General features: G+C 43.0%; 1 long non-coding RNA gene across 3 annotated transcripts in view; it reads left to right on the top strand.

Annotated features, from left to right (window-relative positions):
* The window catches only part of LOC138743416 (uncharacterized), a 66,754-nt gene extending 57,700 nt beyond the window's left edge, over positions 1 to 9,054 (top strand). For 2 of the 3 annotated variants that reach the window (XR_011344868.1, XR_011344870.1), the window contains 2 exons: positions 3,340 to 3,417; positions 4,255 to 5,100. This is a non-coding gene — a long non-coding RNA (uncharacterized lncRNA). Of the gene's footprint in view, positions 1 to 3,339; positions 3,418 to 4,254; positions 5,101 to 8,804 lie in introns of those variants that run through there. The other variant, XR_011344869.1, reaches the window with a different exon arrangement.
* Positions 9,055 to 16,022: the final 6,968 nt, after the last annotated feature.

Raw genomic sequence — 16,022 nt, 5'->3', positions numbered from 1 at the left:
CCATACCAATGCACTGCCTATTATACATAAGTTAATGATGCATATTTTCCTGCAAAAATCTTTATTATGATGAAGGGCAGCATGGTTAGCAAAGCAGTTAGCATAAAGTTATTACAGTGCCTGCGACTCGTGTTCGAATCTGGCTGTCAATAAGGAGTTTATACGTCCTCCCCGTGTCTGCATGTGTTTTCCCCAGGTCCTCTGGTTTCCTCCCACACTTCAAAATTTATGGGGGTTGTAGATTGATTGGTGTATTGGGGGGTATGGGCTCCTGGGCCAGAAAAGTCTGTTACCACATTGTGTGTCTTAATTCAAGATTCAAGGTTCTTTTTATTGTCACATAATAACACATTAAAAATATAACATTCTTGATATACTTTAATTTTCGCCTGCCATAAGGCAGATAAGGTTGCCATTAGTATTGCCCGGCGCCTCCTACCATATGAGAGAAAGAAAAGCAAAGAGAGTCCCTTCAGAGTCACTGAATGTCCATGGATTCTCCTCCAGGGGTCTTCCAGTCTCTGCAGCCGCACAGGTTCCTGTTCAATTCATCGACAACCCGAGCTCCAGACCCAAACCTCCGACACGATCGGAAAACCTTCACTGCCAGAGGAGGAGCCCTTCATGCCCTCAGTGCCCTCTTGAATCCCGGTTCCCATGAGCCAGTTTCCAGCAACCGACAGTCCTTGACCATGTTGCCTTCAGCCGCTGAGCCCCTCGCTGGTCTGCTGCCATGCTCATCTTCCCTGCATGATCCCCTAACTGCTGGGTCCCTTACTAGTCCACTGCTGTGGTCACTGTCACCTTCCATGTTTCTCCTTCTCAATGGGGGGGGGGGGGGTGGGGGGGGTGTTTTCCTCATTTCTGGATGATGAACGTGTGAATTTTGTGACTCAGCATTGATACTTCATATTTTCATTAGATTATACCTTTGACATATCTCAAAGTGCTTCACCCATTGTCCAATATTATAATGTAACTTGAGGCATTTGTTGACACCCATCTGTCATTATAAGGCAGGTACCCCAATGGACATCCCTTCCAGGTAATATAACATTCTCTATTCTCTTTCCATTGGTCCAGGGAGTATGTTTTTTAAATCTGCTTTATAAAGAGAATTATATCAGAATTTCAATCCATAAATACAACAGGTTGCTCTGCCTTATAACATGATATTTGTGAGAAGCAAAATTTGACACTGCCGTCATCAAATATTTCAGTGGCAGATAAATTGCAATAGCCCTGAAATCTTGGGATTGAATGGCTGCTTGGAATCAGACTCAGATATAGCTAAGCATATGGGAACTGTTTAAAAATCTTTAAATTGATTTGAAATCCTGTTAATATAATGAAATGAATTATATTTTATCCAAAAATATAGTTTCAGCAACAATTTTAAAACTGAACAGGTATAATTGAAGTTGATTCATTGACAGAATAATTGGTTTGTGGGCCTAGAATTAACATTTATTGATTGTTATTATCATCCTAAGATAGTGAGGACAGGGTGTAGCTGTAGAAATAAACAATAATAACAGACAAGAGAATATTCATTATATTACAGAATATTTAAGATGAAATGGAAGGGATGTTAGAAATAGTTTAAAAAGCAAGAACATCTATCAATTTTAATGGGGCCAACATGATGATAATTTTCTATTTCAGTCAGTATCATGGTATCATAGAGCAGAATTCCCAATAGAATGTGGACAGGTATAAGTTATCTGAGTCAAGTAACTCCATTATTTTACTTTTTATGTTTAGTTCATGATTAACGTGTCCCAACAATATAGGATGCCGTTATCATTGGGAATATTTTAGCCAAAACATCATCAATTTACCACAATTTACCGTATGTATGAAAATAGCAAACTAATCCCTTACAATAGCTTAAAAATAATGCACAGTTGACATGGGTAAATTCTCATTGTCCGGCAAGCTTTTAGCATCATCGTCGAAGTGTGAAATTCTCTCTGAGAAATTAATAAACTGCGGCTCGGTGGTTGGAATGTTCTCTCTTTGTTGTTGCTTTGCTGCTTTTGCTTTTCATACATTAACTTTTATCATTTCCATTACAGCATTAGTGTGGTGGGTAAGGTTCAATATGAACAGCTGCATTCACAGTGAGCAGCTTACATCTTTCCAAGATCTAAATCCAGAGTGAGTTTGGTCCTCGAGGAATACCATTCACTTTGCACCTCTCATCAATTGTTACACGGGTGCAGCATCATTCTACATTTTCATTTATCTATTTGGAACTGTTGGAACATTTTATCATAATAGAAAATACACAATTTTTAAGGATATTTAACAGGCGCAATGGAAAAAAAATGTCTATCATGGTTATCTTTCTCAACAGTACATCATGTCTGCTGTTAATAATCATTTTATTCTTATCTAAAGTCCAATCTAAGGCAGCATCATGCAAATTATATGTTATGAGTTTACATATATCTGAAGTTTACCCATCAGCAAATAAAATAACAATACTCTCAACAAACCCTTTCTAGATCAGGTGTTGCACAATACACAAAATTGTTGGAGAAACTCAGGAGGTCACGCACCATGCGTAGGAAGTAAAGGGGGTATACTTCCTATGTAGGTTGTGCGACCCGCTGAGTGTCTCCTGCACTTCATCACACTCAAACATTTCCTGTTTAACTAAATTGGGATGTTGGTTGCAAACATTATCTATTGTTTTAACATAGTTATTTCTTGCAGATAGTAGCCCTTTTCACACTGGCATCCCAGTAAATTGGCCGTTCAGTGTCTGGGTTAAAGAGACCGTTCTTGCTGTTCACACTGGGCCACTTTTAACCGGAACACTACCTGCTTTTACATGGACCAAAAGTCATCCCCAGGGATAGGAGAGCCTACCTTCAACTGGAAACGTCCCATGTGTTGCAACATGCAATAGCAGGAAGTGGCATCATCTTCTTATGTACAATGGCGGGCAGGTCGCTTTGGACATCCTGAAAATGTGTGAATCTATCACTTTTCAGTCAGTTCTTATCAGTCCCCTTACCTGCAAGTTGGTTCAAACAATAACAGAGCCTAATCGAACCCATTTGCCTGCTCTTAGGTGAAAGAATTTTATTGCTAAATTGTGGATAATCTGGGATGGATTTGAGAAGGAGAGTCAGAAAGTGTTGAGAGGCTGCTGGAGAAAATGTCTGGTTATAATGCGATATTTTGAAAAGGTACATAGTAGCAGAAGAATGTGGAAGAGGGAGAGACCTCAGGGAACCATGTTCTGGAATGAAGTCCTGGATAAATATGATGATGAACAGTGGTGTGAGCATTTTGGAATGTGTCATGGTACTTTTGATTTTATTGCAGGGATCCTCGAGCCATAGTTGAGGTGTAAGATCACCAACTGCTGAAAGCCTCTGGAGCCTTGGATCAGACTTGCAATTGGTATGCCACTTCTTTTCAGTATTGTTCCATCAATGCTCTGTTTGGTGAGTGGGTATCTCCACTGTATTCACCGTGGTGAGGCAAGTGACTGTCACAGTGAAAAAGCTCCTAGTGAAACGTTGCATTGAACTGCCAAGCAGAGATCTTCTTCAGGAGACAATTGATGCATTTGAAAATAGGGGTGGATATCCATTGTAAGCTGGTGTCATCATGGCACACATATTCCCATCAATGACCCTCAAGACGATCCATCTTCCTACTACAATCGCAATGGGTGGCATTCTTATGTCACTCTATGCATTGACCTTTTGTGTTTCCAACTTCACAGAAGTGTATGTGGGTTGGTCTGGTCACACCTATGATGCTCGAGTTCTTATAGACTTTCCCATTTACAGAATGGTTGAAGATGCAGGTGGTTATCTATTCCCCAGTGACGTAAGTGAATATTACAGTGTACGATGAGCCTTTTAACATGCATGACGTGCAGTACATAACTCGAGAGGCTGAGACTGAGTCACTGATTTACAGGCTTTTATTCAAAATGGACAGAGACCTGGTCCTGTGCCATGACCCAGACTTTTTGGGGAAGGGTCAAGGTATTAGAGGTACAGTCACAGAATGGGGCAGAGCCAGATATCCAGGAATACAGCAGATCAGCAGTTCACCACAATGTACATGTAATCATCTCAAGTGTTAGATAAAGGCCTCAAGAATATTCTTTTGAGTAAATCAGTGCATAGCCATGCAGCCCCTTGCTTTTATCATGCCCATGATTAATGTGAGTTCAGACTATTTCTGATGTATTTTACTCAAGGTGACCCATTGCTTTGCCCACAGGTTTCCAAAAACATCGATGGAGTGCAAACCCCTGCATATTTGATTGGGGACCCAGCCTACCCGCTCAAAAAATGGCTGAGGAAGGGGTTCATGCAACATAATTTCATTAATCACCATAAACACAGATTCAACTATGAGCTAAGCTCCATGTGAATGGTTGCGGAAAATATGTTTGGACGTCTCAAAGGCCACTGGAGGTGCCTATCCAAATGAATGGATATTAATACCACCTTTGTGCCAGAGGTGGTTGTTGCCTGCTGTGTCTTGCATAATATTTGTGAGATTAACAAAGAAAACTTTCTGGAAGAGTGGAAGACTGTTGAATCAGATCTCTCTCCGCTAGAAAGGGTCTCTTACAAGGGTCCAACATGTCAGGGTCACCAGACTATACATGAGGTTGTTATGACCATTCGGTGTGGATGTGAAGAAGATGACTGAGGCATGTCACTAAAATGTCAATAAAATTTTATTGCACATCTTAGAATGAAATGCAGCAACAACTTCTTAAAGTCTAAGAATAAAGTTTTGAATGACCATAGGAAAGTTATGTATAACATGTGTAAACTTCAACATAAAATGTCAATAAAGGCAGGGTATCTATGATTTCTGGAATTAACATTTAACATAAAAGTCAGGTAAACACAGTACTTGCATCTTGTAAATCCCTTAAGTCTGTATGAACATTTAAAAGTAATGAACACAAGATAGTGCAACTTTAAATTCTAAAAGCTTGTAGTGCACATGTATGTATTGAATGCTCATCAATGACTAGAACTATGGACAAATGTAAACATTCTGACTTTGGAAATAAACATCTGGTTATCTGGCAGATCAGATGAAACTTAATGCTTGACATTCTCATCCCTCATCCTCTTCCTCCAGAAACTGGATGCAAGAGCAAATTAATCAGTCCATGTTTCCATAAAGCAAGACCTTGACAAATTTCAGACAGGTCCTGACGAAAGGGAAATAACAGTCAATGCACAAAGGTGACAGTCAATAACCATCTTTAACAAGAAAAACGTCGCTTGTCGATTCTTGATGTTTAATACCATCAAGGAGGACTCATTGTGAAGAAAACATGGTTGCCCAAGGGGACTCCAAGTTAGGCTGAAACTCAGAGGTCTGTGCCCCTCCCCATCCCTACATTCTTCTAGCTCATATTACAGTCTCTGGAGAATAAAACTGAGGACCCAAGGGCAGAATTGGCATATCAGAGGGACACGAGGAATTATTTCACAGAGATATGGCTCACCCCCCAACGATCTGGACCTGGCGCTTCAGCCCAAAGGTTTCTCCCTATATCACATGGTCAGGACAGTATTGTCGGGTAAAGGGAGAGGTGGCAGAGTCTGCTCAGAGGAGACAGTCCCATTCCATGACTTCTCCCCTCATCTGGGAATTGTCATAACTGCAGTCCCCCCACCCCCCCCCCCCAGATAGACGTTAAGCTGGCACTGGAAGACCTACACTCAGTGATCAATAAACATTATAAGTCATATCCCAATACCATCTCAGTCATTGCCAGTGACTTAAACCAGGCCAGCTTAAAGCAGGTACTCCCAAACTACCACCACACATCTCCACCAGTACCAGTGGACTAAATACTCTCAACCACTGCTACACTACCATCCCATTGATGCAAAGGCAGGTCAAAAAAATCGTAAAAATAAATTGCTAACAATTCCAAACAGGCAACTGAAAAATAGTCCATAATTTAGAGTACATTTCCCCACCCATCATCTCTCAGTCCAGGATCTCTTCATTGACACTGATCCACCACTTTAAGAAGCCATTCCCCAAACCACAAGGTAACAATGTCTGTAGCGTGTACCACTTATAAGATTAACTGCAGCAAAATGTTTGAGGCCATCAGGTACATAGGAACCCCACCATCTTTTGGGTTTCCCATCTAATTGCGCATCATCAGTTCTTTGTTGGTGAATCAAAATCCAAACACCCCCTATACCAACAACACTGTGGGTATCCCTTTGCCATAACAAATTCAGCAATGCAAGATTGTAGTTACCATATTTGATTGGATAAAGGAGCCCCCCCACCACCATTTTTAGCACGTTTTCAGGAAAAAATTGTTTTATTGTATTTACCTTCACTCACCTTCACTCACCTTGATGGAAACCCTCCAGCTTTGCATGGCCGAGATGCTGAAACCTCCTCTCACATGATCAACAGCAGCAAAACATGTCCTCAAGGCTTAGGCAGCTTACCCCCCTCACTGAACCGATTGATTGACAGGTGCTTCAGGACCTGTGGCACATGAGGATGAGAGGGAGAGAAGCCAGGGAAAAGGGCCACTGTTGTGGGGAGTGAACAAGAGATCGCTTGCTTTGAGGGGAGCTCTGGGCCTCAGTGATCAGGGTCAATGCTGAGCCTTTCTTCAATGAGCTCAGCTCCCCGAACAGATTGACTGAGGTGCGAGGGCAGGTGGCAGTGAGCTGAGCTCAACAGGCCGCTCGCTTACTGCCACCAGCCCCCGCGCCTCATTCAATTTGCTTGGGGGTCATGCTCATCGAACAAAGCCTGATCCCTGAGGTCCAGTGCTCCCTCAAAGCACTGTGGGAGAGCGCGAATGAGTGGGAGGGAGGGAGAGTGAGAGCAAGTGAGTGAGCTGGAGGGAGGGAGAGAGCGAGTGGGCGGGATCAAGTGAGTGGGCCTTCTCACTGGGGAAAGTGAGTGACAGCGGCGACTTCGGAAAGCACGGGTCACCTGATGGAAGGTGACCTGTAAAGCTGCAAGCCCACTTTCTGGACAGTCGCGGGCTTCTTGAAGCTGGCTGAGTAATTTGCGAATGTTCCTCCTGTTGCCATCTTGGGGAGGAAAGCCTCCACTATGTTTGTATTTTGGTGCCCAAAATGGCAGCACCAAAATGTCACCTTTGCGTAAAGGACCTGGGATAGGTTTTGAGGTGATCTTTTGGAAAAAATAAGGGTGGTCCTACATGCTGTCAAAAATGGTATTTTCCATCTTCAAGGGCAATTATAAGTGGAAAACAAATGGCCAGCTGCTGAACAATGAATAAATAAAAGCTGCAGAATTTTTCCCAACACTCTTCCAAATTCACCTTTTTCCAGTTAAATAAGTTAAAACATGGCATTAAAATATAAGCTAAAACGAGATAAGCAGAGAGTAAAGTTACATGAAAAGGGAAAAGAAGGCCTTATGGACATCTCCTATTGTAAATTCTGTTCATCTGTAAATCCAATTACATCCTAGATAGTGAATGATATTGATCGAAACTTGTATATAATTTTGCTGAAAATAAACCTCCGACTTTGATCCACATCGAGTCATTCAATTTCTGAGTTGCCTGCTTGGAATTGTTAGTAAAACCTTTTATGATTTCTCTGATAAATTGGAAATGTCCTCAAAATTGAGTCGGGTGGTTGAGCGAGTCTGATGTGGCGAAACGTGATTGGTGCTTGCAAAGATGCTTAGTGCACAGTATAAAGTTTAGCTGATAGACTCTATAGACTCTGCCCAGAAATTGCTGGATACTCAGCGATGATATCAATTGATATGTAACTTACACTGAACATCGCTGGTACATCGATGAAACACAAATAAGGAATGAATAAACAGTGTAGGTTTATGCCTATAAAGCAGGTAATCTTTGGCTTGGCTTCGCGGACGAAGATTTATGGAGGGGGTAAAAGTCCACGTCAGCTGCAGGCTCGTTTGTGGGTGACAAGTCCGATGCGGGACAGGCAGACACAGTTGCAGCGGCTGCAGGGGAAAATTAGTTGGTTGGGGTTGGGTGTTGGGTTTTTCCTCCTTTGCCTTTTGTCAGTGAGGTGGGCTCTGCGGTCTTCTTCAAAGGAGGTTGCTGCCCGCCAAACTGTGAGGCGCCAAGATGCACGGTTTGAGGCGATATCAGCCCACTGGCGGTGGTCAATGTGGCAGGCACCAAGAGATTTCTTTAGGCAGTCCTTGTACCTCTTCTTTGGTGCACCTCTGTCATGGTGGCCAGTGGAGAGCTCGCCATATAACACGATCTTGGGAAGGCGATGGTCCAAAGCAGGTAATAGCAATAGGCTATCAGTCTAATTTAGCATGAGTGTATAGGCTATTACTTGAGAGGCTGCATGAAATCGTAACCTGGATTCTTCTCTAATAATAATAATCTCATTATTTTTTGGCGGGGAGGGGGGGTAAGAGCTAAAGCTAAGGGGATGTGAGGAAACATTTTGTAAATCTTGCCCTAGGTACGTAATATACTTCCATAACCTGCTCCTGTTTCCAGTTTTCTCATGTTTATCATAGGAACTACTTGGGAAACTTCATCAACCAATGAGCCTGATTCTTTTTCTCCCATTAGAATTGCACTTAGAAGGGAAACTGAATTAGAAATTCAATAGTAGACTTTCATTCTGTCACACTTCTTTAAAATTGATGTTAGTATTGTTAGTGTTGACTGAGCATATCAATAGAAATGTGACTCATGTACCTTCTATAACAGGTGAGTTAAGTGATATGGATCGTAGACCAAAGTGGAGCATTAAAATTATTTTCCATTTTATCCAATATTACAGAACAAAGCAGCAGAGAAAAGAAAATCCTTTCACCCAAGTAGCAGCAGGTCAATTGTGTGGGTATTGTTTGGGTCCGCTGTGGAGCAAGTCAGCAGTTGTCTGTTACGATGGCAGAGGAGCATCTGAGATTCAACATCAAAAGATGTTGCTCCGTCTGGCCAATCATCCAAAATCAAGAATGGCTTCATCAGGATACAATAGCCTAAATGAATGGAACTTAACAGATCTGAAAATTATTTGTTGTACATCACAGTTGTATGTGGCAGGAAAATAATTACTTGATTTCTGTCTACCCTAAATAGAAAATTCAAGCTCACTACAGTTTTAAATATAACACAAAGGCTGGGCAGTAAATGATAACAGACGCAGTGTTGGGGCAGAGGAAAGGGGGAGGTGGGGTGTCAATTTATTTCAAGGCTGCATGGTTAGATTTTCCACCCTGCAGGATGAATGAAACAAATGATCCATATATCATATATAATCATGTAATAGTCAAGATTTTTGTTCAGGTCACATTTGGGGGGGTCGACTTTTGACCATGGTACAGTAGCACCTGCGTCATTCAATGCATCAAAGGCTCGGATGGCCAGGATCGGGTGATAAGTCCGCGTTCAGGGATTTGGGAGCCGCCATTCAATCAGATCATGGCTGATCTGGCTGTGGACTCAGCTCCAATTATTAGCCTGTTCCATTTAACCATTAATTCTCCTACGACTGAATAATTGACCTCTCTGTGTCATAAATCCATTTAACAAGGCATCCTCTACTCCTTCCTTGGGTAGAGAATTCTACAGATTCACTACTTTCTGGGAGAAGCACTTGCTCCCCATCTCTGTCTTAAATCTATTCTACTGAGGCTATGTCCCTTAGTTCTGTTTTGTCTACCAGTGGTAACAACCTCCCTGCTTTCATCTTATTAATCGTCTCATAATTTTATATATTTGTATAAGATTTTCCTCCACCCCCTTCCTAATCTCCAGTGAGTATAAGACATAGGAGCAGGCGGTCTGCCCCATCATTTCAATGAGCTGATCCATTTTCCCACTCAGCCCCATTCCCTGGCTTTCTCCACATAGCTTTTGATGCCCTGACTAATCAAGAACCTCTCTATCTCTGCCTTAAACACATTAAGTGACTTGGCCTCCACAACCACCTATGGCAACAAGTTCCACAGATTTACCACCCTCCGGCTGAAGAAATTCAAACACACTTCTGTTCTAAGCAGACACATTTCAATTCTGAAAAAGTTGCCTCTTGTCCTAGACCCTCCCACCATGGGAAACAACCTTTCTACATCTGCTCAGTCCATGTCTTTCAACATTCAAACTACTTTAATGAGATTCTCCTCATTCTCCTAAATTCTGACAAATACAGGCCAAGAGCTGTCAAGCACTCTTCATACAATGACCCTTTCCTTCCTGGAATCATCCTAGTGAAACTCTTTTGAATCCTCTCCACTGTCACCACATCTTTTCTTAAATGAGGAGCCCAAAACTGCTCTCAATACTCCATGTGAGGTCTCATCAGTACCTTATAAAGTCTTAACATAACATCCCTGTATTCTATTCTTGAAATGAATGTCAGCATTGCATTTGCCTTCTTCACCACTGTATCAGCATGAAGACTCCCAGATCCCTTTGATTCTTTCAATTTTCTCCCGATTAAAAAAAGTCTACCTGTTTATTTTTTCCTAACGAAGTGCATGACTGTACACTTTCTGACATTGTTCTTCATTTGCCACCTCTCTGTCCATTCTCCTAATCCGTCTAAGCCCTCCCTATTTCCTCAACACTACCTGCTCATCCACCTACCTTTGTATCACCTGGAAAGTTGGCCACAAAGCCACTCATTCCATAATCTAAATCATTTATGTACAACACAAAAAGAAACGTCCCCAACACTGATCTCTGTGGAAAACCACTAGCAACTGGCAGGCAATCAGAAAATTATGCTTGTATTCCAACTCGCTACTTTCTGCCAATCATTCAGTGCTCTACCCAGGCTAGAATGTTTGCTGTTATAACATGGACTTTTAACTTGTTAAGTAGCCTCATGTGTGACACCTTGTCAAATGCCTTTTGAAAATCCAAATAAGTAACATCGACTGCATATCCCTTGTCCAGGCTGCTTGTCACTTCCTCAAAGAATTCCAATAGATTTGTCAAAAGGATTTTCCCTTAAGGAAACCTTTCTGGCTTTGGCCTACCCTATCATGTGCCTTCAAGTACTCTGTATCCTTATCCTTGACAATCAACTCCGAAACTTCCTCCCAGCCACTAACGCAAGGCTAACTGGTCTATAATTTCCTTTCCACTGCCTCCCTCCCTTCTTGAATAGTGGGGTGACATTTGTGATTTTCCAGTCCTCCAGGATCATGCCAGAATCGATTGATTCCTGAAAGATAACATTACCAATGCCTCTACGATCTGTGCTGCTACTTCCTTCAGAAAGCAAGGGTTAAATCCACCTGGCCCGGGAGACTTATCCACCCTTAGACCATTCAGCTTTCTGAGCCCTTTCTCCCTTGAATAGTAACTGCATGCATTTCCCTTCCCTGATACCTTTTGACATCTGGTGCACTGCTAATGTCTTCCACAGTGAAGGTGGATGCAAACTACTCATTTTGTTCTATTGCCATCTCCTTGTCTCTCATTATTTTTCTGACATCATTTTCTAGTGATCCTACATCTACTCTCACCTTTTTTTAAAAGCTCTTTATATACTTGAAGTAGCTTTAGCTTTTTATATCCATTTTACTATTATTTGTTAGCATACTTTCAAATTTCATCTTTCCCTCCTTAGGTGTTTTTTAGTCACTTCTCTAAGTTTTAAAAACTTTCCAATTCCCTCTCTTCACACTAATTTTTGCTTCCTTGTAGGCCCTCTCTTTTGCTTTCATGTTGGCTTTGACTTCTCAAGTCCTCAGTTGTGACCTTTTTTTCCATTACAATATTGATGATTTTCCAGTCTTCTGTACCTGCTCAGAGACAATCTTTTTTTGGTCTGTATCTATCCTGTACCTTCCCCATTTCTTACAAAACTCCATCCACTGCTGCTCTGCCGTCTTCCCTACTAACACCCCCTTTCAATCTACTTAGGCCAGTTCCTCTCTCATGCCAGTGTAATTTCCTTTACTCCACTGGCATACTAGCACATCTGGCTTTCTCCTTGTTAAATCTCAAATTGAATGTAATGTATTGTAATTGCTGCCCCCCTAATGATTCCCTTATCACCTCCAGTGTATTACACAGCACCCAATCCAGTACAACTGATCCCCTCATGGGCTCATCAACAAGTTACTCTAAAAAGCCATCCCATAGAATGTCATTTCATTTGAGATCCAGTCGCAACTTGGTTTTGCCAATCTACCTGCATGTTCAAATCCCACATCATTACCATAATCCTTGCCCCTCTGGCACACCTTTTCTATTTGCCCTTGTAATTTTTGTCACATCCCAGCTACTGTCTGTATATAAAAGCCAACAGAGTTTTTTTACACTTGCCATTTCTTAACACAACCCACAATGATTCTATACCTTCTGATCCTGTCATCTCTTTCAGTGATTTAATGTTGTTCCTTACCAACAGATCCACACCTCTACTTACTTGCCTATCTGTGTATTGTGGGACATTCATCTCCCAGTGACATCCATCCTTTAGCGACATCTCCATGATCGCCACTACATCATACCTGCCGATGTGCAGCTGTACTACAAGATCATCCAGTTTATTTGTTATGGTGCATGTATTTAAATACAAAACCTTTATCCCTTTATTTGTTACATTTGACTCTTGTGATCCTGTTGCATTGCAACGAAGCCCCTACGGGCCTGTCCTTCCACACAAGATCTCTACCAGCTGTCCCTTCTTGTGAACCAACCATCTCTTCCTCTTCTTCTTCACTTTGGTCTCCATCCCCTCCCCCAAACCCTGCGAATCTAGTTTAAACCCCTCCCCACCTCCCAAGAGCATTGGCAAACCTCCCTGCCAGGAGGTGCAACATGTCCCACTTATACAGATCACCCCTTCTCCTGAAAAGGACCCAATAATCCCAGAACTTGAAACCCTGCCCCCTGCACCATCTGCACTAACTTCCTGTTCTGACCTTCCCTAGCTCGTGGCACCAGGAGGTCCTGCTCTTCAGCCTCTTTCCTAACTGCCTAAACTTACTTTTCAGGTCCTCCACCCTACTCCTGCTTATACCAATATGAACCACAACCTCTGGCCAATCACCCTCCCCTGAAGAATATTCTGCACCCGCTCAGAGACATCCTGGACTCGAGCAGCTGAGAGGCAACATATTATACTGGAGTCTCATTTGTGGCTGCAGAGACTACTATCTGTTCCCATGATTATCGAGTCCCCAAGGACTATTGCTCTACCTGACTTCCCACTTCCCTTCTGAGGCTCAAGAGCCTACCACTGTGCTATTGGTCTGGCTGCTGCTGCCTGGCCAAGATCATCCCAGGCTACTCAATACCTTCTTCATGAGCTTTCTCTCTAATTTCCGCAATCAAATTTGTGGACCTCCTTTGCACATCCTCCCAAGCTTGGGAGCCTATGACTGGTTCCTGAATGTCTATCAGCATCTAGAGATGTCTGGTACATGACATTTTGGCCTCTGATAAGAATATATCAATAAGTGACTGCACCTGATGCTTATTAAAATGATGTGATATATAATTATGCTCTCCTCGATGGAAAGCAAAAATGAGCAACATTCAAAAGATAATAAAACAGGTATTAATGGACCTACCCATCATCAGTGATGGGCTTGGGAGACAGGACTAAAATATCATTGATTAATATAGTCTGGGTTTATTAGCCCTAACCTTCAGCATCACTCTAAAAATCTAAGTAAAGTGCTTCTATAGTCATTATATTTTAACAAACTTTCTGAGGGCAATTGTTCTTATCTGAAATGTTGTCATAACTTCAAAAAACTATATTCATCCTCTCCATGACTTTTTTTCCACTTCTGCTAGTGGACTCCTGAGGACACTGCTTCTTTCAAGAAACACACGGATAGCTCAAGATTCCAGCGTTTGGAGTCTCCTGCTTACCAATCCTCTATTAGCCCCTATCTAACCTCTCCAACCCCATTTTCATTATACTGGCTATCTCCCTTCTGCAGTCTTGTTGAAGGGTTCCCAACCCCAAACGTTGATAATTCCTTTTTTATTCCTACTCATTCTGCTCAAACCAGCAAGTTCCTTTGGTGGATTGTCTATTGGCTGTCTGCATTTTCTTCAGCATGACTGCAGGGACCATATCTATGTAAAAGGGACATAACTACTCCTGCCCTTCCTTTTTTCACTGTTTAAATTCAGTTTCCAACACATGCTAGAGTTGTGATCTCCAAAAAAAATCTTTATTCAACTTCTTCACCTTCAATATATGGGATCATGCTGTGCATTGGAACTAAAGGCAGAGCAGGGTCGACGGGCTGGATGGCCTACTCTTGCTCCTATTTCTTATGTTCTTACCTCATCCATAGACTGAAAAATGATAGCATGTGGTGACCCACTCACTACACGAATGAACCGGCTCCCCAAAATAGCAGCCACACATCGGCAGTGAGGCCAGCTCCCAAGATGGCATGGAGCCTTCTTCATCGAAGGGAGAAAGCCCACATACGGGAAAAGTCCTTTGTATGCTTCAATTATGTTATTTTCGCCGCTTGTGGCGAAAACGGAAAAAAAACTTATAAGCTTAGGCGCGATTAAAGCATTCTTGAGTAAATTCCAAACATGTCTGTCTTTATGGCTTTAGCACAGTTAACAGCCCGTATCTGGACTCCATCATATTCTTCGAGGACGAGTTTGTTCACTAGGATCCTGGTAGATTTCCCATGAGTGCTGGCCCCACAGTTCATGTCAGCCATGCCTAAACATGGAGCCCAACACCACATACTGACCCAGGGATCACCACTCCATGCCAGAGCATGGAGATTTCTCCCAGACAAGCTCTGCCTAGTGAAGGAGGAGTTCAAGATGATGGAGGAATTGGGGATCATATGGTGATCTGACAGCCTATGGGCCTTCCCCCTGCACATGGTGCGTAAGGCAGCCGGGGGCTGGAGACCATGTGGCGACTTCCGCCAGCTCAACGAGGCTACAACTCCAGACCGCTACCCTGTGCCACATAGGCAGGACATTGCAGCACACCTGCACGCAGCAAGCATTTTTTCCAAAGTAGACCTCATCTTGGTATACCCTGAAGATGTCCCCAAAACAGCCATAATCACCCCATTCAGTTTGTTTGAGTTCCTCAGAATTCTATTCAGCCTGAAGAATGCTGCACAGACATTTAAATGGCTAATGCAGTGGGACGTGACCTGCACTTTGCTTTCATCTATCTGGATGACATCCTGATAGTCAGCAGTAGTCGTCAGGAACATCTGTCCCACCTCCATGAGCTCTACACCCACCTGAGTGACTTTGGCCTCATGACCAACCTGGCCAAATGCCAGTTTGGACTCAGGACCATCAATTTCCTGGCCACAGGATTACCAAAGACTGTGCAACACCACTACCCACTAAGGTAGATGCAGCCCAACAGTTCAGCAGGCCCAATGTGGTCAAGGGCCTAAAGGAGTTCGTCGACTTGGTGAACATTTATCACTGCTTTATCCCCTCAGCAGCACACATCAAGCGACCTTTGCTTGCCCTGATGTCGGGTAAGGCCAAAGACATTACTTGGGACGAATTTTCCACAGCCACCTTTGTGTAAGTGAAGGAAACCCTGGCAGACGCCGCAATATTAACTCACCCCAGGATAGACGACCCGACTGCCCTCACAATGGACGCCTCCAACATGGAGCAGTTGATCAAAGGGTGCTGGCAACTCTTGGGTTCGTCAGTAGGCATCTAACGCCACCTGAGCTTAAGTACAGTGCTTTCGACCGGGAGCTGCTGGAGCTGTACCTGGCCATCTGGCATTTCAGGTACTTCTTAGAAGGCAGGCTGTTCACTGCTTTCACAGACCACAAGCCATTGACTTTCACATACACAAAGAGGTCCAATTCCTGGTCAGCCCGCCAGCAGTGACGTCTGTCCTGTATCTCCGAATACACAACAACCATCAAGCATGTCTCAGGGAAGGACAACGTCATGGCAGACGCACTTTTCAGGCCAACCATCCAGGCCTTGTCCCAGGGAATAGACTTTGCAGCACTGGCAGAGGGGTGAACGATGAAACGTCCAGCTACAGGACCAT

The sequence above is a fragment of the Narcine bancroftii genome, chromosome 9, assembly GCF_036971445.1.
Source record: "Narcine bancroftii isolate sNarBan1 chromosome 9, sNarBan1.hap1, whole genome shotgun sequence".
In the NCBI taxonomy this organism is placed as follows: Eukaryota; Metazoa; Chordata; class Chondrichthyes; order Torpediniformes; family Narcinidae; genus Narcine; species Narcine bancroftii.
The sequence above is the reverse complement of the archived record's forward strand: the minus strand, read 5'-3'. Positions and strand labels throughout refer to the sequence as shown.